This window comes from Thunnus maccoyii, chromosome 13 (assembly GCF_910596095.1).
Source record: "Thunnus maccoyii chromosome 13, fThuMac1.1, whole genome shotgun sequence".
Classification (NCBI taxonomy): domain Eukaryota; kingdom Metazoa; phylum Chordata; class Actinopteri; order Scombriformes; family Scombridae; genus Thunnus; species Thunnus maccoyii.
In genome coordinates, this window is record NC_056545.1 from 7986269 (window position 1) to 8012664 (window position 26396).

At 38.8% G+C, this 26396-nt stretch overlaps 1 protein-coding gene across 1 annotated transcript in view; it reads left to right on the forward strand.

Moving 5' to 3' along the window:
• The first annotated feature begins 14931 nt into the window (after window positions 1-14931).
• The window catches only part of sgcd (sarcoglycan, delta (dystrophin-associated glycoprotein)), a 326697-nt gene continuing 315232 nt past the window's right edge, over window positions 14932-26396 (forward strand). Inside the window, exon 1 of the mRNA XM_042432225.1 lies at window positions 14932-15000. The gene's annotated coding sequence lies outside the window, so the exon portion shown is untranslated. The remainder of the gene's footprint in view (window positions 15001-26396) is intronic.

Sequence of the window (26396 nt, forward strand, 5' to 3'; positions counted from 1 at the left end):
AATTTAATACAAACTTATTTCCAAGAGGCAACAGAAGTGTGCAAACTCTACATGTACATGCAACCAGTACAAACAAAAGGTCAAGGTTGAACCAGGAAATAGCTCCACAATCACACCACATCCATCTTAGTAGCAATAAATGTCATGTTAGGTTTCTTCCATTTTCTTCTCAGTTAAAGTCCTTGTAAAGCAATAATAAATACGCATTCTGAGTTTGTCACACCACAATAATATGTATAATTAACCACTCATCTAAATTTGAACGATTAAAAAAATTGCCAAGTATTAAATTAGGTTTAAAAATTGTGGAAAAATCGTGCAACAGTCCAACTGAACAGCTTCTGAGTTAACAACGCTTGTACCAGACTCTCATATAAAATTATTACAGTTACAATTACAATTTAAAATAGGCCTTGTTTGTAGGTGTAAAACATGGATGATATTTTAAAAATAAAGTAACGTTAGCAGTCACTGTTCAATTGGGCACATATTTTGTAGGTAAATGATGAATTATTCAGTAAAAATGTAACTTAAATGACTAGTTATCACCAATTATCAATATGCTAAATTGTCGTCAGTGGAGTTTGGTGCACTTCGCCCTACTCACTTCTCTGCAGAAAAGTCTTTGGCGCCTTCATTGTGGCCGTCATCCTTACAGCAAAAGCCTCTCACGCTGTGCTTTTTGGTGAACTGCTGCCTGGCAAATGCTCTCCCTCTTGTCGTAGCCTTCTTAGCCGCATAGCCGGTGCTGGAAGCAAAGCGGTGGCCGGTGTTGGCTGTTGCCGGCACAACGTCCATTGACTCTACCCATCCGAAGCCACTGGCGGCTCCACCTGTCACCAGACACTTCAGCTGGGTTTAAAATAACTCCTTGAGCATTAATATTGACTGAAAATGGCCCTATTCACCAATACATCGGATTATTTGAAGTGAAGCCCAGTTGTCTCTGATGAAAAAAACTACCTGGTGTAAAAATAGTAACTATGAGTATGTGCCTCTAGTGTTTAAATAGCGGGGGAGGTGCTATTAACCCCTCTGTGTCATCGAGCCACCATTTCAGGTCCGCCCAAAGAATCCTGAACACAGAAATGGTGAAAAACAGCTCTAACTCAACAATTCAGTACTACATAATTCACAGTCTTTTCACATGTTTTCAGCTAAAGCCCCATGAGGCAAATTTGTGATTTGTGAAACTGGGCTATACAAAAAAAATCAACTTGACTAAACTTCTTTGATTCCACATCAAATACAGTATGTGGTTTGAGCAATATGTTCATTGGGCCTCATAAACCTGTCTGATTGCTTGTGTTTGTCCCACTTGCAAGTAGGGTCTTCCACTTCAACTGTACAAACTAGCAGTCTGGAAACACACAAAAAGATTGTTACTAAGAATTGTGTTACTGTTTTGTCTTGTTTGCCTTTTTTGTGCATCATTTTATTGCTTAGCAGACCGTTCTTGGTTTGGACTCCTAAACTTATTAGTGTGATTTATGAATGAATAATACTCTTCACACTCTGAACATCTGTGATTACCCAGGGTGACACAAATGCACAAACAGGTCAGGAACAGCAGCACAGTACATGTTCAGCAAGACATTTTCCTGGATAAATTAATAACCAAGCAGTACAGGTTGTACTATCAGATTTAACTGCGGGCTAAAAAGATGGAGCGTATAAGCTGCAGGATGTAAAACAGATATCAGTATTCAGTGTAGACAAGACCCATAAGAATATATGATAATGGAAGCAATGTAAATAAATTACTCGTTTCCTATTCATTGGTGGCCACAGGCTTCCCAGTGAGGACAGAAACCATTACAATGACTGATATGAACCAGAGCGGCAAGCTCATTGCACCCTGCTGTATGCTGGGAGCCAAGCAGGCGAGGCGGCGGGTAAAGCCCAGGCCAGGGGACCTCCTGGGGAGAACAAATTATCACTGATGGAAAAAAGGTGAGAGTTTCTGCCTCTCTCCAGACCACGTTTTTACGATCACATTATATCATCTCTGCTGCGGGTTATCGCCATGATGGAGAAGAAGCTTTTTTATTTTTTATTTTTTTGTGCAGATTTAGTGGTCGGGACGGTGAGGAGATGTATATTCACTTTATGGTCATTAGCCAGAAAGAAAAGTGCACCTTCGCTGCTGGTGCTTTGGCATTGGTCCCAATTGGTTTGAAAACGATAGCATGGCCCTCGTGATATCATTTGAAATCCTGTTAATGCTCTCTGATATTAGCTTAGACTCTAATGAGACATATGAGCTTTAGTGATTATACAACATATCATATCAATATTAATAATCACTGCACGGAAATAATACACCGCATATTCATGTGATTTATTGCACATCAGACTTAGAATAGTTATGGTTTTATGCTTTATGTTGCAGGGAAAGGCTGAGCTTCTGTATATTAAAACATCAGTAGCCTGAATTTATATTGTAGGATGAAGATTTTTTTAAATTTTATTACATTGTTTGGAGTTTGTTCTAATTAGATTTTGTATTTTTTCAGAGTTTCATTTCACTTATATTTCATATATTTCTAAGTTGTTAGGAATATATAAAATCATGTATGATTTTGAAATTTTTAAAATTATAATTATTTTATTCTCAGATTTTTTAAAAACTTTTTCTTGAATTTGCTTTAATTGGATTTTTTTGTTTTATTTGTGTGCCATTTTGTATTCCTTATTTAAATATTTTCCTGATTTTTTTTATATTTATTTTTTATTAGTAAATTCAGTTTTTTTTTCTATTGAAAGAAAAAAAATATTATTAGCATCAATTTACATCAACACATGATGATTTCTTGTCATTAATGTTTTTCTCAAATAACAATCAAAGACGGCTCTAGTTTAATTACTGTGTTCGGTTCACCAGGGCATTGTCCCCCTGCACAATGCTGAGGAATAGGTGATGGCTAAATGTGAAATATGTGCACAAACACACACACTCTCTCACACACACATTAAGCATGTGTAAATCAAATACAGAGTTACATACATGCAAGCACAGCCACACACAGCGATGATGCTGCAGCCTTGGCAATTAAAACCCAGTCGTCTTTTTGACACAGTCAGACGCACCTTCTGTAAGCCTGCGAGCTATGTGCCTCTGTCTGAGAGACACACAGAGAGAAAAGAGCAGTCAGGTAACTAAGGGCTGAGTTATGTGACACATAAGGAAGGATCAGGAAAAATGATACACGGGGAAGAAAGGTAAGGAAGGGAGGAAAAGGGGAGGCAGGAGGAGGGGGGGGGACAAAATCACCTTGTGAAACATTTCACTGTCAAAAGCTCCTCAGATTTATCAACCTAGTTTTCTGTCTGCCCCTCTCTTCATATAATTGGAAGGTAGTGTCTGTGTGCACAGAGCCACAGGGAGACAGAAAACATATTTTGGCAGGGCTTGACAGGTTAGACAATGGTAGAAAAAAGAACAAATGCTGTCAGGAGACAATAGCAAGGGGACTAGAGGAGGGCTGCAGTGTGTACGTGTGTGTGTGCACAACCCCTGTGTTCATGGGGTAAATGTATGCAGGTTTTTGCATGAACACATCCACCTGTGTGGTAACGTATGTGTGTGTGTGTGTCCTTTCATGCATCTTTCTTGTAGTATCCTTGCAACAGTGACTCCAGCAGACTGTCTGCTGTTAAAGGCCACAGTTTAATTATCCGCAGTAACTGGCCCATTGCTGTCTCCTCAAGACAAGATGCACGATGGGCGTGTGTCCACTTTAAAGAATACACACACACACAGAACTGTACAGCAACTGCAAAAAACTGATTTTACTGGGGTTGTATGTAATAGACCAACACATAATAGTCCATTCCATAATTTCAAAGTGGGGTTTTTCAAAACTGTTTACAAATAAAAATCTGAAAAGTGTTGAGTGCATATTTATTCACCCCTTTTGCTGTGAAACCGCTAACTAAGATTTTGTGCAACCGCCTTCAGAAGTCACATAATTAGTTAGAGTCCACCTGTGTAGTTTAATCTCAATATAAATACACCGGTTCCATGAAGGCCTTAGAGTTTGTTAGAGAACATTACTAAACAAACAACATCATGACGACCAAGGAGCTCACCAAACAGGTCAGGGATAATTACAAAGCAGAGTTAGGTTATAAAAAAAATAAAAGTTTTGAATATCTCACAGAGCGCCATTAAATCCATCATTAGAAAATGGAGAGAATTTGGCATAACAGCAAATCTACCAAGAGGAGGCCATTCACCTAAAATGATGGACCTGGCAAGGACAGCGTTGATCAGAGTAGCAACCAAGAGGCCAATGGTAACACTGGAGGAGCTGGAAAGATCCACAGTTCAGGTGGGAGAATCTGTCCCCATGACAACTATTAGTCGTGCACTCCACAAATCTGATCTTTATGGAAGAGTGGAAAGAGGAAAGCCATAGCTGAAAGAAATCCATAAGAAATCCCATTTGGAGTTTGCCATAAGCCATATAGGAGACACAGCAAACATGTGGAGGAAGGTACTCAGATAAGACCAAATGACCCTGGTGCAAAACACTATATGTGGTGGAAACCCAACACTGCACATCACCCTGAGCACACCATCCCCACAGTGTGAAACACACTGGTGGCAGCATCATCCTTTGGGTATGCTTCACTGGTCAGGATTGAGGGCAAGATGGATGGAGTCAAATACAGAGAAATTCTTGAAGAAAAAACCTGTTTCAGCCTGCAAGAGACTTGAGACTCAGACGGAGGTTTACTTTCCAGCAACTACACTGGAATTGTTAGAAGAATGTTAATGTCTTAGAGGTCAAAGCCCAGACCTCAATCCAATTGAGAATCTGTGGCAAGACTTGAAAATTACTGTTCACAGACAGTCTCTATCTAATCTGACTGAGCTTGAAGTATTTTGCCAAGAAGAATGGGCAAAAATTGCAATCTCTAGATGTGAAAAGCTGGTAGAGACATACCCCAAAAGACTTGCTGTTGTACTTGCAGTGAAAGGTGGTTCTACCAAGTATCGACTCGGGGGGGGGGACTTGTACATCCGACAGATGTCTGCTTTTTTGTCTTAATTATTGTTTGTGTCGCAACAAATAGTATTTTGCACCTTCAAAGCCTTAATCGAATGGTAAAAAGCCCAATAACACCAATTTGAATTCAAGGTTGTAACACTGCAAAATGTGGAAAAGTCCAAAAGGGGGTGGATACATATGCAAGGCACTGTATCTAAAAATAATGCACACCCTAAGGCTAATTAGTTTAAATAGATAAATTTCTTACACAGAATGGGAGACTCTTCTCCCGAGAAAAATGATACAATAATGTCGTAATTGCCCAATACGACATATGTAGACATATAGTCGTTTGAGTGACAGATACCATCTAGAGACCATAGTGATTATGACCTGGAGCAGTGCCGAAGTGGGGATGACGTCTATATAAGTGGACAGTTATCTCCTTCAGGAGAGGGGTGGATGGAGGCATGGAGGCATTAACCCAACAGTGGACTGGCTACCAGAGACTGTTGTTTGTTTCCTGTTTCTAACCACGAGTGTCAGGTGGTGATCACCAAACCAGACAACCAATTTCTTTGGTTTAAAGGGCTTGGCCTTTCTGTTTTCCATACTAATGTATATATGATGCCAGTTGCATTGTTTTGCACTTGTGTTGTGTTTATGGTTATTGCAGTTCTTGGTCCTCTCAAACCTAGAGTGCTGTGTATTTCTAAATTAATAGTTTGAGTCATTGTTTATTAGAAAATACCCAGAATTCACTTGCTCCAGTCTCTTAGATTTGAGGATTTTTTTTTCATTGTTTACATTATAAATTTGGATTTTGGACGGGACTGTTGGACAAAAGCAAAACATAAATTAATGCTTGAGAAGCGTATGAAAGCCATTTTCACTATTTTTGACACTGAATGTTTAATCAATTAATTAAGAAAATAATTGCTATAGTCATCTATAATCAAAATATTCATAGGTTGCAACCATAAACAGTTAGATAGATGAATTTGCCATCAGCAGTGAATGGTCAGCTGGACTATACATTGAGTCTGATACTATTTGACTTTCAATTTGAGGGCTGGCCTGATCAGCTATAACTTGGCCTCACAGTGGAAACCACCCAATGTTTTATTCATCTAGTCTGAAATAACCCGACCCGGCATAAACCGCATCCTGCTGTTGGGGGGTGCACACCTACGATAGGCTGGAACAGGCCGTCGCTGCCACCTAATAACGGCGCCCTCTGGCTATCCACATTAATTCTCGGCTCCCCCGCTGGTTCTCCTCGCTGAGTCCGAGCGTCCGGCCTCCATACGCTCTGGGAGGTCATCATTCCGGCGTGCATGTGGGCCCAGATAAAATGAGAATTACGACCTTGTTTAATGGTGTCGTTTAAAATCATGCTGAGGCCGGAGATAGCGTGATGCCTCCCATCCACTCTGTCTTCTCCTGTTTTTTTTTTTTCCTCTGGTCTTCAGTAAGATGATGATGAGCTGGGTGAAAACCAGGAGGCCAGAAAACATGCCGATAACTGCTGGCGGGCCAGAGATGTCGCTTTTTTTAAGATTATTTTAATGGAATTTTGCCTTTTTTAGATACTGGAACATGACAGAAAATAAAGGGGAGAGAGGAGGAGGTCATCCCGGCTGGATTTGAGGCAAGGATATTACTGTTAGAATGACTCATATCTTAGAGTGCAAGACCAACTGAACTCTTCCTTCAGGCTCTGCTGCAAAAAGAGCCAGTGGAGAAAGTAGTAATATGTTATTTTAGGCTCATTAAATCCTACTTTATGATCTTGTCTGGTCACATCTGCATCAGATTATGATGTTTCAAGGTAGATGGTCTTGGCTTAATGAACCTTTATCTATTTTTGACATTTCATTGCTTGTATTGTACTGTTTTTACTTATTAGGGTATAATAATTAAGGGGAATTCATTATAAAAAAATATATTTTACTAAATGACTTGTTTATTTACCAGTATCTGTGTAGGCACACGCTGTGATCAATTTGTATTTCTGATGAGCAGCAGTAGATTCGGCCACCCTCTTCGCTTAACCCACATCTGTTGGCATCATTAACATCACCTCCTACTTCTCAATTCAGCACAGCACTCTTTCCCTGATTAAAAAAATAAAGAAAACACAGTTTGATTTATACACTGCCACAGGCCAGCTGAGCAATTGTCCACCCCAGCGCTGGCTATCAAGGGCATCTCTGATCTGACTATAAATAATCAATTATTTCAGCTAATGACCCTACACGATCCCCTTTAGACGAGGTCGAGCTTCCACTTGGCAGGCGCTCCTCCACCCCCGCAGAGTCGACAAGCTATCTGACATTAGTGGGTGAAGACACGTCCTCCCAGCCTCCCTGACGGATTGAAGGACCAGCTCTCCTCTGCTGTGACGGACAACGCTCAGTCTCAGCACTCAGTGGTCTTGTCAGCTTGTCTGTCTTCCCAAACGGCCAATCTGCAGTGTTTTTTATATCAAGGGTGTTGTGCTTAATCAGATGGTGGCAGGAAATATGTGTTGAGCCCCTTTCACACTGGACAAAAAACCCCACTAACATCTGACTTTTGTCTTCAGTGGGAAAGAATACAATCTGCATTAATTTCAAATGACTCTGCAGTAGTCATGGGTATTTATCGGCTCCAGCTCCTCTCGGCAGTGATGGAAACATCACACCCAGGTGGACGTGCTAATTTTCACCCCTTTTCTGGCCGCTCTTTCATCTGTGTCTATCTGCGGATGTCTATAAACACATGGTCTCATCCATATGTTTATGTACGGTCTCTCTGTAACAACAAAGTAATACGTACTTTATTATTACAGAGAGACCATACGTAAGCATATGGGCTCATCCATATGTTTATGTAGTATTAGCATGCTAGGCTAACAGTTCGTCAGCTGTGTGACTTAATATCCGCACTGTGATGTCTTTCAGAGCACATAAACACTGTAAACACACCTGTTACCCGACCAGTACAGTGCTGTTAAACCAGAAAGACTGCAGCTACACCTTATTTTTAATATATCTATATTATTAGTATCATTGTTACTGTTGTTATTGTGCTTCTCTGTGTCTCTCTCTCCCCTCTTCCCCTCCCTCTTTCTTTCTCTCTTGACCCAACTGGTCAAAGCAGATGGCCTCCCGCCTAGAGTCCGGTTCTGCTCGAGATTTCTAGGAGTTTTTCCTTGCTGTCATTACCAAGTGCTGCTTATAGAAGATTGTTGGATCTCTGTGAAATAAAGAGTACAGTCTAGACCTGCTCTATGTCAAAAGTGCCCTGAGACAACTTCTGTTGTGATTTGGTGCTATATAAATGAAATTGAATTGAATCACTTTTATGCAGTCTATGGGCTACACACAGCACGGCACGGCTATGCAAACGATGCTAGCCATGCTAACTAGCTGCTAGCCATGATGTCAAACATGAGACACCAGAAAGAAACAGGAAGGCAAACTCGTCTACTGGCAATGGGAAAGGAGTCAATCGCCATGTAGTCATGTAGTGAGAATATAATAAGCATAGCTAGCCTGCTGGGCCCTTAAGGTGGGCCTGCGTCCTGTCTCCATGGCCCTGTCTGTCTGACATGCTTCTTAATTCTTCTCAGTTTTCAGTTCAGGTTCAATGTATGGTTTAGCAAAATGTTTGGCTATATTTTGGTGTCTTTACAAGTATTATGGTATCTTTTTAATGCAAGACTAACTTTAAGAAATAACAGTCCTTCTCTTCAAAATGAAAAGTTAAAATAAAAACATACTCAGCCAAACATCTTCAGGTGCTTGGCTGCTATAGTTTTGTTCTGGTATGACCACCAGCTCATGGTAGCTACAGTAAGCTCATTTTAAAGTTTAAATATTGCTGTTTAACTGGTATTATTGATATTTGCTGACTTTGTGACTCATCTCTACTTTTATTATTGCTATACTACACTTATTTTAACATGCTATAATTCTATTACAGCATACCTCAGGAGAAATATTTGATGTTTCCTGCTTGTGCCGTAAGAACTGGATACCAGTTCTCATGATATGATCACTGGGATATGATCACTGGGACAAACTGTCAGCAAGGCTGACTCACTGTTCTGTATTTAAGTCTCTTAATACACCCATGTTGTGCGTCAGCCAGGTCACATAATTAAAGCAGCAAGACAATCTTTCAAGGGAAATTTAATGTACAATTATCTTGTAATTGCCCAGTGGTCTCTGCTCAGCAAAAGTTGTATTGCCTTACTTTAAAAATAGCATATGACAAGTTCACATGATTGTTGTGGCATACAAACAATCTATCATTGACTTTTATGGCCAATATTTTTTTTTAAATTGGCATTGTATAAAATTAATTGTGCAAATTCATCCCTCCACTTAAACAAAGATGTACATTTATATCTGAAATTTAGAAAAAATAAATATACAATTAGTGAACTACTGTTGTTTTGTCCAACAGTTGTTTCATGCATGTTTCTATGCAAATTTTACAAACTCATCTTTCTTTTTTTTTTTCTATATTTTTGATACTGAAAAATCCATGCGATATACAGTATGATACAACTAATGAATGAGAACTTTTTGATGTCCAGTTGTCAGTAGACAGATCAAAGGAAGATCCTGTTGGATTAATCTGTTGTCTTTGAATGAAGGTTGTTTTTGCAACTTTTCTATCCTGACCTCTCCAGGGAGGCCAGAGATCAAACTCAACTACAAAGCAGTCAGACCCTTCAGCAGGGCAGATACTTGCTGATTCAGAAGACTGAACCCACATTATTCAGTCGAGGCCCGTCATTCCAAACAGATCTATTTTTGGTGTTGACTTTTAGCGAGAACCATAATCCTCTGCAATTAAATGGACCACAGACAGCCTTGATGCCACTTTGTGCCTGGCAAACAGAGCTGCTGCACAAGTTAGTATTTCTGGATTTACTAATTATGTTGGATTTGTATTTGTAAATCTTCAGCGTGGCCTGCTGGGAGATGAAGCTACATTTCATTTTCAAACAAAAACATGGTTTAGCCGCAGTCTGGGGTGGTTGTGTGACTTTGTGTATGTGTGTATTTGTGTATTTTTATCATTGTTAGAGCAAAAAAAAAAAAAAAAAAAAACAGTGCTCCAACAGGGATATGAATTTCAGATTCCACACTCAGAGCATAGCATCACCCAGCTCAGTCTCCAAGGTTCAAGGGAGGGTTGTTTTCCAATAGCTTTATTTTGCTCTCACCCGTTGGGAATGATAAATATGCTTGTTTTACAAAATGATGTAGTTTGAATACATAATAATATGCTGCACTCTAAAGTCAGGTTCAGTTTCTGTTTTTTTTTTTTTAGGGTGGAAAGATTCGATTGTAACAATGCAAAATCAAAAAGACAGCTAATTATGCCCTGAAAACACTACTGAATTCGATGAACAAAGCACATTAAGATCATACAAATCAGCAATCGCTGTTCTTTCTTCCTCTCTTCGTTTCTTGTAATGATCTTCATATAAACTGCAAAGGGCCGATCTATCATAGGCAGCATAACAATGAAAACAATGTGGAACAGTGCTTTTATTGAATTTATATGTTCACAATTTCACAACATTTGCATAGCTGAAACATTGATTAGCTTTGCTATTGTCTTTTTCTCTGAGAGACGTTTGGCATTAATTTTACATGGAAATGTCACACGAGCCGGCGTGTGTCTTGATTTGTTTGTTTCGTCGTGAGGTAATTGAATATGTTTGAGCTGCAGGTAATGTTTGACAGTGTCAGTCCTCATATCACTCATGCCTGTCTTCTGTCGCCCATGGTAACAATTTTATTTGAGCTAAAAACAAACAAACAATGAAGCTTGTTTTAATTATTTATTTTCCCGAAAAACGAGACATAAATTGTAAAAGAAAAAAAAAAAAAAAAAAATGTCATGCTCCCTCGTGGCAGCACAACATCTTTATCAGAAGACCTGTCATATCCTCTGGCTGACATGGAATTCATACAAGGGGGCGGACATGTTTGTCTTGTTTGAATGCAGAAGGAGAGACAATGCCAGGCAGCTTCCTTTCCTCTCCTGTTTTCCCCTCCATCTATTTCCCACACTGAGTCATCTGCTAAAGTCTCCTGAATCATTAATAAACTGTATCCTCCGAGTGAACCAGCTCTCTTCTTACATGCACTTCTTGGTGTAACGTAGCTTAATATCTGCTGAAATGCCATTAAAATGAGTATTTGTCCTGAGCAGGTAAAATGTGACCTCTGCCGCCGCCATCCTTGACCTCTTCCCCAACTTTCCAGCTACAAGAGTTTGCTGTTCAACTTCCACCCACTTTGACTCGCTGTGCAGGTGTAGGCTGATTTGCAGACATGTCTACATCAAAATTAGTCATATCAGGGTCTGCTAAACAAATTGGCTTGTGCTGTGGGCACCACTGTGACTTTAACTAGGAACTGTGGCTGCTGTATGAATCATTCATAACTGAGAAGTTGTTGTGAAGGTTATTCTGGTGCATCTGAAATAAGAATAAAACAGAGAAATGATTTTAGCACATATGAAGAAAAAAGCATAAAAAAATACCAAGATAAAGATAACAGAAAAGGCTCATTTGATATTTGGTAATAAGAAACAAACTGATTGGATAAAAGGCTTTAGAAACGGATTAGTCATATATAAGAAGTGCTGGGAACAGGTGCTTACTGGTCGTGGTTTTGCCATAACATCAGCAGCAGCATGCTTTTTATTTAGACTGGACATTTGTTCAAGGAGTGAGTCAGACTTACTGTAATGGTGTTGACCTTTTAACCTTATTGTATTTTGTATAGGGTGTTTTTTGTGTTTTTTTGTTTGTTTGTTTGTTTGTTTGTTTGTTTTTGCTTTGTACTGTTTGTTGTTGTGCTGTTGTATGTTTTGATTATAATGGGCTACGGATGCAAATTAGCTTCAAGCTAACTCTGGTGCAGTGCATCATTTATTTTATTTTATTCTAACTTGTGACATGTTTTTACACTATGTATGTTTTTATGGTCTTATTTTCAACTCTTGTTCCTGTGAAGCACTTTGTGAATTTCATTTCTGGGAAAGATGCTATACTAAATAAACTTATTATTATGCTTAATATTGTACACTGTCCTGTTCAATAAATCAACCCTCCTGTTGTGTTCCCGTTGAACTGGACAGAATAACATGTTTTCTCTCTAGAAGAAAACTAGTTTGTTTAATCTGATTGTCATGAGGTTCCAGGTAGGGCATCTGAACATGCAAAATAAATTTTGATAATTTTCATTAAATTTTGAGTGTTTATTTTGTACACATGTGGTGTTCCTGGTCAAAAATGACTGGTCATTAGAAATTAATGGGTGAGACTACAATTAGTGTATAAAATTGAGTTCAGGCACATGCCAATTTATCAGATGGACACACTTCCTCCCCCAGACTCCCACATACGTGTGTGTTTAAGCACACACACACACTTCACTCCCCCTCTTGGCTTCCATGGCACCCCCCAAGGGAACCACACTTGTTGGCAATTCTCACATACAATAGCATCACTGTTTCAATAATACATAGAACTTGTCTCACAGCTCTGGTAAAGCTTTTTTGAGTCCTTACTCACAATTGATTCTGTGGCAGCACAATGACCAAACAATATGCCGTATGTGAGGTTCTTGATCGTATCTTCGATCAGGACACCGGTGAGGAGGAAAGAGGCCAGGAAACTGACCAGTAAAGATGCGTTAGAGGAGAAAGTGTCAGAAGTTAAAGACAACACAGACAAATCCAGACAAAGAGACAACCGATGTGGAACAACTTAGTGATAAAGAAGAGGGCCCTGCTGAGGCTTTTACATTCTGGTCAAAGAATGTGAATTTGTCCTGGTCTTCATCCCTACCTGAGAGGAGGAAATGTTACCAGGGTGACCCCAGAGCCAACGAGATACGTCGTATCCCAGGTTGATGACAATTACTACAGTTCAAATAATCCATAAATTACGTTAATTTTACTCAAAAACAAGTTGCATTAGTTCAGATAAATGAGGCCAACAGGCCATAAAGTTCAAAATATAAATGCAACTCTTGTGATTATCAATACAAATTAAGTTAATAAAAAGATCAGTACACAGTAATAGATTATAATATAAGGATGATAGTAGATTTATAAGCAGCTTCAATAGGTCGGACAATTTTGACCGGGAACACAAAGTTAGCTAGCATGAAACAAACACAGCAGAAGGGTTAACTTTAACATGGCATCCTTATGTGTCACGGTTGAAGGGACTTGATTCAGACCGTGAATCTTATCATTCTCATCTGATCACCTCAGTCTTTTCTGTACCTCTTAAAAAATGTATTTCGTACAATATGAGGCTACTGTTATTTTATCTTTTCAATTTAAACAAGAAACTAAAATCATCAATAGATTTATCCTGCTAACAATAACTGTGACTCCAACACTTCATTGTTGTCCAAAAACAATTAAAAACACATAAAAGAGACTTACTGTTGCACTGAGGGACATATTTCCTTCATTGCAATCAACACGGCGAGTATAGTATATTCCACAGCAGTGAGCATGCTGCTCGTCTAACACAGAGCTACTCCCTGAAAATCAAAATTGCAGAGTTGTTTCACAGTAAACTATGCTCTCTGTGATGATTGCACTGTAAGATTATGTACTCAGCGCTACTGTACGGCTCTTTTATGTATCCGTAATTGTTGAAAATGCTACACAGTGATCATGTCCACATTCTCCAAAAGACAAAATACTTCAATACAATACAAAATCAAAATTGTGCTTTATGACCCTGTGTTTTGTTTTGTTTGTTTTTTTAAACTTGTTATATTGTGAGATGTTTGACTGATCTTGTTGTCAGGGAACTCGGGTAATGGTTATAAGTTAACTGTCTCTTAAAGGACTACTCCACATATTTCACACATGGGGATAAATACTCAGCCCAAGAAAATGAACGGATCTAATGAAAGATGTTGCATTATGGGAAAAGTAGGATCTGGTAATTATGGAGCTTGACCAAGCAGCAACTACCACGGCTTGAAGCTGAAGCCAATCCAAAAGTACCTCAAAGTGCCACCGACGGCCGCTAGATGGTCCAACTGACTCCCATTCAAAAAGCCTCAACTTCATCGTCATTTTTTTCAACAAATTATGGTCTTAATCCCTAAATTAAGGCCTTCTAATAAGTGTGCTGGTGGTCATTTTGGAAATTATTGCTCCATTAATAAGATTTGACTTATGTAGTTATGATGTCTGCTGTGTGGCATTGCGACTCACACTGAGTCAGACTATTGTCACAATATTTCACTAAGTTTCATGTTATTTGATTACGATACCTGCTGTGTTAGCACAATTTAGCTAAAGTAGTTAACGTTAACGCCCAAGTGCGCAGCGCTCGGTGTTCCCAGTAAGCTAGCGTTAGCGTTGGTCCAAGGTGGCGTGTTTCCGGAGAATGAAAGACAACACCCCACACTCCTTACTCAGAAGGTCCCAGCCAAATGGAAAAGATGACGCCGACCACAAGCTGCTCCAATGCAGATCAATGGGTGACGTCACACCTCACTATATCCATCTTTATATACAGTCTGTGGAGGCTTGACCCATACTAGGGAGGAAAAATGAGGATATCTCAACCTCTGCTTGTTCAGTTGTGAGAAATATTTGAAATCTGTCTCTCGCAAGTCCCGTTTATGGAACTGCAACACTACATTGCACATCTTCAGTTTTTCTACTCAGAAATACAGTACCAGCCAAAAGTTTGGACACACCTTCCCATTCCCTTGAATGAGAAAGTGTGTCCAAAACATTTGACTGGTACTCTCCAGAATCATAACTATTGTAAAAGCTCCAGTTTCGTATCTGTATTTCTGACTGCCCATCATGTATTACACTTCACAGTTAAATTGTACAAGTTTTTTTTTTATTTTTTGTGTTTCAGTTTGGACAAAATCTATCAATCCAACCCACACATAAAGCTTTTCAGAAGAGATACAAAATTCATCATTCGAAGTAAGAGGTAAGCCTTCCAAAAACAGGTCAAAGGCGCTGCACATTTAGAGCCAATGATCTGTTTCCAAGAAAAGAGAAAATATAACTTGTGTCTTGGCCAAACCTGTTTCTCAACCTCAAATGTTGAACCCTATGCAGGGCTTCTAGATATGCAGGCAGGGTCACAGAAAGTTTCTAACTTTTAACACATTTTTTATTTGCTTCATAAGTTTGTAAAACATATGAGATTACAAAACATTTTTATTTGGGCATCGATATTCTGCATGAAGATCTTTGTTACCTCTCTCCTTCCTTTTCCTCAGTACAAAGCTGCAACCGCTTCATTCTGTTGTTTTTCTGTCTCAGCTGCACAAGATGTGACACTTTGGGTTTCCAACCTCGACATCACACAGTTAATTTTAGTCCAGTGTTGACACAAAGGAGACCTGACATACAGACAGATAGACAGACAGACAGACAAACAGACGGGCTGATAAGATGACCTGCGGCTGGTCATCAGCGCACAGAGCCTCAGTTGTCGCCATAGCAATGAAAGCTCTCTGTATATCAAGTAACAAGACCATCGCAAGGAAATGAGAAGGATGACAGCGGAGGTGGAGGTTAGAGTCAGAGAGGGAAGAGCTGGTATTTGTGTGGATGTGTGTTGGTCTGTCTTGAAGTGATCCTTCCTCCAATGTATTGACACTATAGAAATTAAGCTTAATTTGATTTGTGACAAAAATAGGATATTTGACATCCCTTATACTGGGTTGATGAACAAAAAGAAAAGTAAAAATCGACTTATCACTAAAATGTATTGCGTTAGCAGCTGTTAGTACTGTAGTTGCGTGGCAACATTGACTTTAGATATTCTGCTAAATTAGTAACCTTGCTAACAATTCAATGAAGCCAAAGTCCAACATTTTGTTCATTTAAACTTTAACTAAAACTGAAACTTTTACTGAGTGTACAACCTTAGGGTGTTGTGGAATAGATTATAATAAAGCTACTGAAAAGAATGTGACAATAGCCTGAATTTGGGTGAAATTAAATCCTAGTTTTATTCCTAAACTGATTTTCTGTATTTCAACCAGTAATATTAATTGGTTTAGTCACTGAAATAGTCACCAATAATTTGATGGAATTGTAGGATAATGAAAAATAAAAATCTGAAATATATTTAATTGGATATGTGATGTATTTACATCCTCACTATTGTGAGTCACAGGGAGCTTACATCTTAACCTTCATACATGACTTAAAAACCCCTAAACCTTTATTAAAAAATTTACCTAGAGGTACTCACTACTGTCTGACCCATACATCAGCTTGATCACAGGTCCCGTTACCTGGCAATAAAACTGTCTCAGATTTGTCATCATCCCTGTATAAAGAAGTTGGAAGTTGAGTTTCTTAGACAATCAATGTAGCCTCTTGGCCACATTTTGCTGAATCTAAACCCAGACCTCAACATAAATAAACACTGTTCATGTTTGCTATCTACACTACACAATATAATGTATGTACTGCTATTATACTTTAGTATTTGCATACAGTGAAATATGGACCTGTATGTTGACGATGACATACAACAAGCCTCTGTGTGTGGCAGCTGGCAGCTGAGGCTACCGTGATGGATTGACTGGCTGACATGATCGGCAGGAACATATGTAGTCACTCCTCAATTATGTATCTTTTGGTACGTCTATCTTAGAGTGCTGCAACTAACAATGAATGGCAAATTAACTTCCAGACACCAAGTTTCAGCTCTGTTGCGCCAGTTTGTCAGCGGGGTCGGGAGGTGACCTGGAAGAACTGCGATGACCCCTCAGCAGCTCTGATTGTCTGCTGCAGAGACGCCAGACGCCTCTCGGCTGTAGCAGCAGTGGGCGACTCTTTATCAATCAGCCTCAGCATCCATTCCAGGCTCTGCCACCTGTCCCACTCTGTCAGTGTCAGAGCACATTTCATGAGCAGGCCAAAAGCCGGCGGCTAGATTTAGCTACTGGCTCACAGAAGGGTTCCTTTATGGGTCATTACGTAGCAGAATAGCGGGCTGTTTACGAAGCCATTACCGCAGGCGCCCAGGGTGTTGTGTGGTTTTTGGGAGTCTGTTTGATACCAGCGGCTGAGTGTTGGGTATATTTAATTATATCTTCTCATCTGGGATCATGTAAAAGCAGGATGTCCAGTTGGATGAGGTGAATGCAGACTTGGCGGGGAGTCAGAGGGCTTCCTGTCTGACCTGCCGTTATTAAACAGAGCTGCAGCTGAGGTCACAGAAAAAATATCTAGTTTTTCAAGTATGAAGTTTTCAAAAATGAATGAAAACAGAATACAACAGTGTGTAAACTTACTATATTTTTGCTATAAAAAAGAGGTACATGCATCGAACAATTGGCTGTTATTTGTTGGTAAAAAATGCCTCTTCTTCTTCTTCTTTTTGACAGAAGTCTGCTTTCTTACAGTCCAACAGAACACATTTATTCTTGGACTCATGGTGTAGAAGCTTAGATATTCAGTATATATGAATCACTATCCTGCATAATTTAGCAACAACTTACTGTCTAGGAGAGCAGTCCCAACCTTGGGGTCATCAAGTGGTCACAGGATATGTTGAGGCTCATGAGATGATTAATAGGATTGTAAAGCAAAATTTCTACATTTTAGAGGCTTTCGTCTTGTTAATTTTACTTCTTCAGGCTTCTAAAATTATTAAAGGGGACATATCATCCACATTTACAGGGCTATATTTGTATTCCTCTGGAATATCTTTGCATGGTTTAACATTCAATTATTTATCTTATACTGGCCCTTTTATGCAGCTCCTCAGTTCAGCCTCTGTCTGACACAGGCCGTTTTAGCTCCTGTCTCTTTAAGGCCCGCCTCCTGATGAGCCCACTCTATTCTGCCTTTGACAGTCTGCCGGCGCTTCTGGAGGCTAAATGAACAAACAGTAGTTGTAAGATTCCACTTCTTCTTTTTCTCATTCTTTACTCAATTTAACTTCTCAAATATATCCATACATGTTTCAGCCCGAATCAGATCCGAAATATGCGAGTGGACAACATGAACAACCTTAGCAACAAAGACTACGGGGCTGACGGCTGTTTGGGGGCTTGTGCGAACAATCTGATATTATCAGGAGGAGGATGTAGAGGTAAATTAGCAAACAGCATTCAACTTTCGACTTGCTCTGTCTTTTACATACGTTCATGTCAAGTTTTTGAACTTTGGCAATGTTTAAAATAGACATCCCACATCATAACAGTATAAAAACAACAATAAATCACAAAAAAAGTATATGTCCCCATTAAGATAAAACAGTCTGAGAAGCACAAATCACTCTCACAACCTTTAGACATGTGCAAGCTGTGATGTGGGCTGGCAGTCATTTCAAAGGGTCACAAGACAATAAGTCTGGGAACCACTGGACAAGAATACTGCTGAGATTATAGCTGTAACATTGTTCATTCTTGTGACAGCCACATTTAATGACAAGATGTTTTCTTTGCTCGTGGGGAGAAAAGGGACAAAAACTTCTCATTTGAACCAGACGTTCACTTCAGTCCAACAATTACATTTGTTCCCCAGAGAGAAGAAAAGCAGCGAGTTGATGTTTAAAGACACATAAAAGCATATCATATTGATTACTTTGTTTATCAAAGAAACATTGATGTGGCTGATCAAGACTGTATTGTGGTACAAAAAGCAATCCTCATTATCCTGGCATCTGTTTTTTAACCTCAAATACAGCCCTCCTCAGACAGGGTCACTCCAACATCACTCAACTCCATTTGAATGAAGCCATTCATCTTTTTGCTAATGCATCAATAAATTGCTCGTATAATCGGACACTCCAGTAAATTTTGATTAAAGACCTCAAACACTTTGGCGCCCGATGGTCGTCTGAAAGGAAAGCCCATGTCATAAACTCGTTATATAACCCTCAGGATGAAATATAAAGCAGTTTCCATTATCCTTGCTTATTTCTGTCCCTGAACTAAGAAGCTGTGTGTAAAATAATAAGTTCAGAAAAGTGAGATAAACGCTGGGGTTCAGTAATTTATCTAAAATGCTAATATTTTCTCAGGGCAAACAAAAAAAAAAAAAAAGCAGAATGATTTAATACAGTTCAACTCAGTTACATCCCGGTTCAGTGATAACAGGGAGTTATCTGCTGGTGTTGGCCTTTTGAATGCTAAGTAGTGTCATTTTTGGTGGAGTGAATTATCTTAGGCCGTTCCACTGGAAGCTCTGCATAAACACAGAGGTGATGAGGACTTTTTTGACTCATGTCACTTTAACAACCTCTGTTATTACCCACAATCTGTCCTAAAAATACAGACATTTTCCACACCCATACCCGTACCCACTGCATGCTTTTATACAGTGTGTATAATATTTATATCTTATTTATTATCTAGTGAAATTTCAATTTATAGATATTTCTGAGAAAATTGTATATGCTTACCCAAAGCTTCGCTTCAATATACTTCATAATGTAAACTATCATTTCATTATATTTCTGCATATGCTTCAGTCTATTGGAGAAAAAGTACGGTGGCCCTGAAGTGCAAATCACAGCTCTCCCCGTCAATGGGAGAGCGTCCAATCAGCAACAAGCTTTGTCAATAACAGTAGAAGTTAATGTTCTTGTGTTGTCTTCTTTTACGGTTGTGTTTTCTGCTTTTGCGGTTGTGTTTTCTGCTTTTGCGGTTGTGTTGTCTGTTTTTGCGGTTGTGTTGTCTGCTTTTACGGTTGTGTTTTCTGCTTTTGCGGTTGTGATTTCCGATTTGTTGTCATGTTTTCTATTTTTTTGTTGTGTTTTTTGATTTGCTGTTGTGTTCTCCTATTTGTTGTTGTGATTTGCACTTCAGGGCCACCGTAAAACAGTGTTAATTTTGTAACTACTTCAAGATTACTTTAAATTCTAATGTTTTGAGTTAGTAAACCATACAGTCACTTCATATATACAGTCAGAGTTCATTGCAAAGGCAGTTCTTTGCTTTTTTCCACAAACAAAATCAAGTAATTCTATCCTCTAGACCAAAAACAGAAAAATCCAAACCTAAACTGTACATCAACAACACAAAAAATGCAAAATAATAATATATAACAATTAATAAATAATGGCATTCTGTCCAAACCAGTGGAGGCTGAAAACTGCTGATGCGATGTGAGACTAGTTGACCGACTGACTCACCGACACCTGGAGGCTCCGCCTTGAGCAAAGCAAAAACTTGTAAACTCATTAAAACTCATTTAAAAAAGAACAAAAGTGCAGCTGTAGGTAAAAGGATTCAGTAACTTCTGGGACTTGTACAGCGGCTGTGTTTGCATATTCCTGGAGCCGAGCGACTGTGGAGCAAGCTCAGGGTTTATTGTACATTAAAACCGAGTTAAGCAACTTTTGTTGAACTTTCATTTTTCTCTTTTTTCTGCGGCTCAGTGCTGCACCTCGATATGGTGTAACGATTTCTGAACTCAGTACTGTACGTTAAATTTTGTTTGATAGTTTAAAACCAGATGAGCACTAAGTGAGTCTTCTTAGTAGTAAAGACATTCTTTTTTTTTTATTAACCTTCCCTTCCAAAAGTCATTTTCCTCCTCGCAGATTAACTCCTGCTCATGTTCTTTGCCGGTTCTTTTGTCGTCAGCTGGGACTGAAAACTTCTCTTTTTTTAACAGAAAGCTGCCTTTTGAATTAGTCGAATTTTTTGCCATGATTTCTCTCGGAAATGACTTGTGCTGACATTTCTATGCAGGCGATCGGTCTTTGTTGGCACTGTTTAATCTTGCCTTTTCCCTCTGTGCATCTAAACTCTTCAATCATTATAAAGTCAGAGGGAGAAACCCGAAAAAAAAAGCTCAATCCGGGATAGATGGAGCATTGCTGCCGTTATTGTTGTTGCCACCTGCTGCTGTTGCTTGTTTTTACTGTCCTTTCATCACATCATCGTGACTGTCAGTGTACTTTGTCTTCTTCCCAAGCAAAAGCCCTCTAGACTTTCTTTGAATCTAACAGTAAGCACAGCTGTAGTCTTTGTAAAAGGAAGGTGCTGACACACAACACAGTTTGTACCCTCAGGCAGAGTTTATTATTCTAATGCAGCCGATCAGCGGAAGTGGAAGCTTCAAATTATCTTCACCCCTAGGCTTTTATTCTTCATGAACAATAACAACGGGAATCTAACAATTGATGACTGATTCAAGATGATCACTTGAGTCAAAGTCTGTAATTTAGTATTACGCTTCCATGAAGATGTGGGACTGGTGAGAGACAAGTTAATAAAAGACTGTGATGATACTTGATGTATTAGAAGCAAACACTTGATCCTATATTTCTCATAATGCCACAAATAGTATGTTTTTGTTATGCTGCATTAATACAATGTTGGGAGAGTGGAAATTGGATGGCGTAATAAGCTTCTTTTTTTTAAAAACTTGGTTCATTAACAAGTGAGATCAGATACAAACAGTGTTCATCTCCTTTTTAATTGGTAATTGTATTAGAGTAAATATTAGATATTATTAAAAGTAGCTGCCAGTGATGGTGACTTTGTAGCCATTTTGCCACCATTATGAATATTTTTATCATTATTTTTTTGCCTGACAGGAGATATCACAGGCAGGAGCGTCATGCAGTCAGTTTTTTTTTTTTTTTTTGAGTAGGCATTTTCACAATGCATGTGTTAATGTTCACACAATACCAAGTTGTTACCAGTAATTATCTGCTTTGGCTGTGATGTTTGTGATCAAACCGGCCCCCTATTAGTAACTACAACTATAATTGAATGATACTTATCAACATTATATTGCATTTAGCAGCAATGTTGAACATGAAAATGTTAGTGAACAGACTTTAAATGATGCAGCTAAACAGAGAGGAGGACTGTGTGTAGCAGGCAGCAAAAACATACAGAAAAGTGTTTTTTGTTTGTATATTATATTATTCAGGCTGATTAAATTAAAATGGAGTTTTACAATTTCTAAAGCCATCCAATCTCACCTATTTGAGGGGGCATGTTTCTCTGACCGCTTTTAACTCTGATTCTGAATAACAACAACAGTTTTGAACAATTTTCCTACTTGGGTTTGTGTGATTACAGTCTGAACTGTATGACGTGAATTAAACATGAGGGTCCCTGCACCCAGACTGTAAAACAGGCTCTCTTTTTATACATTTCTAATCTCCGAGTTGAAGCTGAGATAAACATTGATGACATTAGGGATCTTTTCTCTCACACTTGACAAAACTCCTCCAGAGCCACAGGATGTGTATTCCTCATGCCTAGTAAACTGACCTTTCTATGTAAAATGAGCGGAGTTCCCCTTTAACAAGCTAAAATTAACAGGATCACAGTTGGTTTTGAGTTGCCTCTGGGATTCTTCACTTACTACTAATGCCAGGAAAATTAAAACACCTCTGACACTTGGGGTATTTAGTGAAGTGTGATGACATTTACATTTCAAATTCCAAACGAGATCAGGACCTCATTTGCAATGCTTAAATTTTCAATCTCAAAGCTCCTATGAAAAGCCTGTTTTGTTTCCTCTTGCCTCAGGCTGGAGCAAAAAGGAGGGGGAGGGAGGAAAATGTAGCTTCATGTCATTTTCAAAGTATAAGAGCCAGAGTATAAAATGTGGAAGAGGAAGCATGGCTGCTTAAGACTTAATTTAGCAAGTGAATGAATATCTCCTCTTGAAATGTGAATTTTTGCCTTTAAACTCAGATGTGACGTACATGATTAGGTAAGTTTCAGATGCCGTTGTGTAGATATTATTATACCCTGATGAGCTGATATCGCCGCTCATACACAACTTAGGAGAGAAAACTAGCTCCTGTTGCTGTGACAAAATAGCTCACATTTTCACCGCTGCTGCACTATTGCTTGACTCTCAGGAGCTGATCAAATCTTTCTGTGCTCTTTCAATTGCCGGAAGGCACTGAGGCAATGAACCGGCAACCGGTGGTTTGAAAAGGCTTGAGTTTTGTGTAACAATATGTCTGCTGAGGTCTATTTTGCAGCACTTTGAGAAGTAATAGGTTTCAGTGGCTGCTGCTGCTTTGCTAATGGGAGGCACAGTACATGCAGGAGAGAGACTGAGAGTTATTCTTACAACTCTTTTCAGTTCAGGTTACAAAATATCACAGATATTCAAGGGTAACAAAGCCTTTTTGTTGCCTGCATCGTGTTCACTGGCGATTGTTGTTCATTTGTGTGATGTTATACCACAGAAAAGTTGTGGAAAAGACGTTGGGTTGGATGTTAGGTGTAAAAATAGGGTAGCTGTGGCCACCAATCACAGGTTTGGCGGTTCGATCCCCAGCTCCTCCTGTCCGTATGGGCAAGATACTGAACCCCCAATGGTCAGACGATGCACCTTGCATGGCAGGTTGCTGCCATTGGTGTGAGTGTGTGTGTGTGTGTGAATGGGTGATAGAGCGGCGATAACAAACTGTAAAGGACTTTGGATAAAAGTGTTTTATAAATGCAGCCATTTACCATTTAAAAAGTATAAGACTATGACACTAGGATCCCCCCGATGTCCTCCGTGTTGTTACTTATAACACTTTTTGTTTGTGAAAGATGTTGGTTTTGGTAAAATTTTGAAAAAATCAATGCGTCCCGTTTTGACTTTTTCAATATTTAACGAAGAGCTTTTCCAAACCTTTGCTTTGAGTTGCCTAACATCACCATAAAAATGTTCATCATACTTTACCAGCCATTAACAAATACTGTACCAAAAAATGACGTTGATAAAAACTATAATCTGTCATGTTTCCTACAAAAAATAGTGCTCAGTATGAACATAATGTGTCGATAATTAGACATGTTTGTTAGGATCTTGTATTACAGAATGTTGTGGCATTAAGTTGAGAACTAGCATGGCTTTATTTTGTTTTCTATGTAATACATCTGTATTTATTTCAAGTTCCAATGTTCACCCTACTGCATCTATTATCATGGCTTGAGACTTTGAGTCAGATGGAGGATTTCGGCTGCTCTGAGGCTTGTCCACCTCAATGAGACATGACTTGAAAGCAAAAAAAAATAAAAGAGTCTGGAGACTTGAACTCATAAAATTCTGATATAAATAAAGTAAAAATATGACTGCAATAGACAGTATCACATCTTAAATATTTAATTATTAGGTCCGTGCATTGAAGGAAAGGCTAACACCTTTGAAAGGAAAATGTCACGCAATGGCTTGTCATTTTAAAGGTCAGCATCGCTATTTGCTCATGTAAGACTTAAAAACTGCTCTCACTGTTTCTGTGAAGTCTTTTACTGCATTAACTGCTGGGAACCACAGAGCTAGCTTATTTATATCTGGAGATATATATATGTGTTGTACATTGTTCCCCTTAATAAAGAATCTTCTCATTTTCCTTTTTTTCTGGTTTCACTGTAAGCATATACCTGAAAACCATTGAGGAGACCAATGTTTTTATTTGTACAGTCAATCTGGTGAAGACAGTTTGTCCCTCTAAGGGCTGTGCTGCTAAAAGGACACTTGACTCTGAGGACATTTACAGTCATAATGGAGATTCAGAGTTAGTGTGGACTGAATGGATGGACATTTTGGGTTAACTCTTTTCTACTACACAGTAGATATGTTGACTTTATAGTACTGTTATCTAGCCTTGCAGTGCAGTCATACTGTTTTTTGTTATTGTCATTCTTTAAGATGTAATTTTTAACATCAGATATGCTGCTGATGAGGGTCTACTACACTAGAAACCACTGGTTCTCTTTGCTAATAGCATCTCCTCCTGATCTTTCAGACATTTCCTCCTGCTACATTACAGAAGTTTAGAACTAATTAACCAGACTGGAGACTGGCAGCGAGTTCTGTAAGCTGCCTCGTGATGCCTTGGAAACTCACATAAAATGGTAATTGTCAGAGCTCTATTAAAACTGGCACATACAGCTAATTGGTATTTAACTTGATACGACTCACTTGTGTAGCTGCCTTTGTAATTGTGATTTAAAGTAGTTGCTGCCTGAATTGCTAATAGCGCACTTGTAAACACTGCAAAATGAAAAAGCAGTAAGTAAAGTAAGAGCAATGTTCAGAAGTCAATGTTCTTTTATTAACACGTTGCTTAACATCAGTATGTGTAGTTAGGACCTGCTTCACTTTGAAATATGTGCTCAAATTCAGCCCAATTTTAACCTGGATATCTAGCTGTCTCTTGACCTGCAAGTCAAAGCTTACTGTGTTCTTGAATGGTTAACAGTCAGCCGTGGTGTGAAGCCACAGCTACATGAACAGTCAGAGGATTCCAGCTCGACAGCTGAACTTCCCGCATCAGTTACCTGCTAAATGTTCTGATGTTGCGATAACTTTCCGCTCACAGCTCTCAGCGGCTGAGAGGAAAGGATCTGCTCCCTCACAGCGTGGTGCCAACATACAGAGCTGCAGGCTCAGGTTTCTCAAAGCACACATGGAGCTAAAAATAAATAAATAAATAGTACAAAAACAGAGGTAAAAATAGAGATAGTACCTTTCCTACCTACCTTTCCAACATAAATAGCGCTCACGTCAATGTCTGAGTCATAATTATAACTAGAAAACTCAGATTGTTCTGAAAGCTCCCATATGTTGAAGCTTAATAATAATAAATGCCCGGAAAGTAAACAAACTATGATATCTCAAATGTTAAATCCCAAACTATTTTTTTGTGATGTAACGATTTTGTGATGTAAAAGCAGTCATTTTATCCCTCATACGACCATCTTTCCCTCCCTTTTCACCCATCCTTGTATGCTATAAATGCAGACTGTACTTCATGAGCTGGAGCTTCCACAATAGAGTTATTCGCATACAAAATTCTTTCCTTTTCATCCTCCAGTCTGGTGCCATTAAACCACTGAAGACGAAGACGAGATGTTATAAATAAAACAGCGGCACTCAAACTGCAAATGATGGAAAACCATGTAGAAAATGTGAAGGAAATATGGCCTTTATGTTTGCTTCTTTACTATTTTGAGGAACTTTAGTCTCCTTTAGAGCTGCAACGATTAATTGCCAACTATTTTGATAATCAATTAATCATTTTGAGTCTTTTTTTATTTTATTAAATGTCCAAATTCTCTGATTCCAGCTTCTCAAATGTGAATATTTTCTGTTTTTTTTTTTAGTCTTCTGTGACAGTAAACTGAATATCTTTGGGTTGTCAACTGTTTTTCAGGACAAAACAAGACATTTGAGGACATCACCTTGGGCTTTTAGGAAATAGTAATTGACATGTTTCGACATTTTATAGACAGAACAACAAATTGATTAATTCAGAATGTAACTGACAGATTAATCAATAATGAAAATAATTGCTGGTTGCAGCCCAAGCCTCCTCATCTGTCCACATCATAATTAAAGATCTGATGTTTCTGACTTGAGTGACGTTAAAGGAAC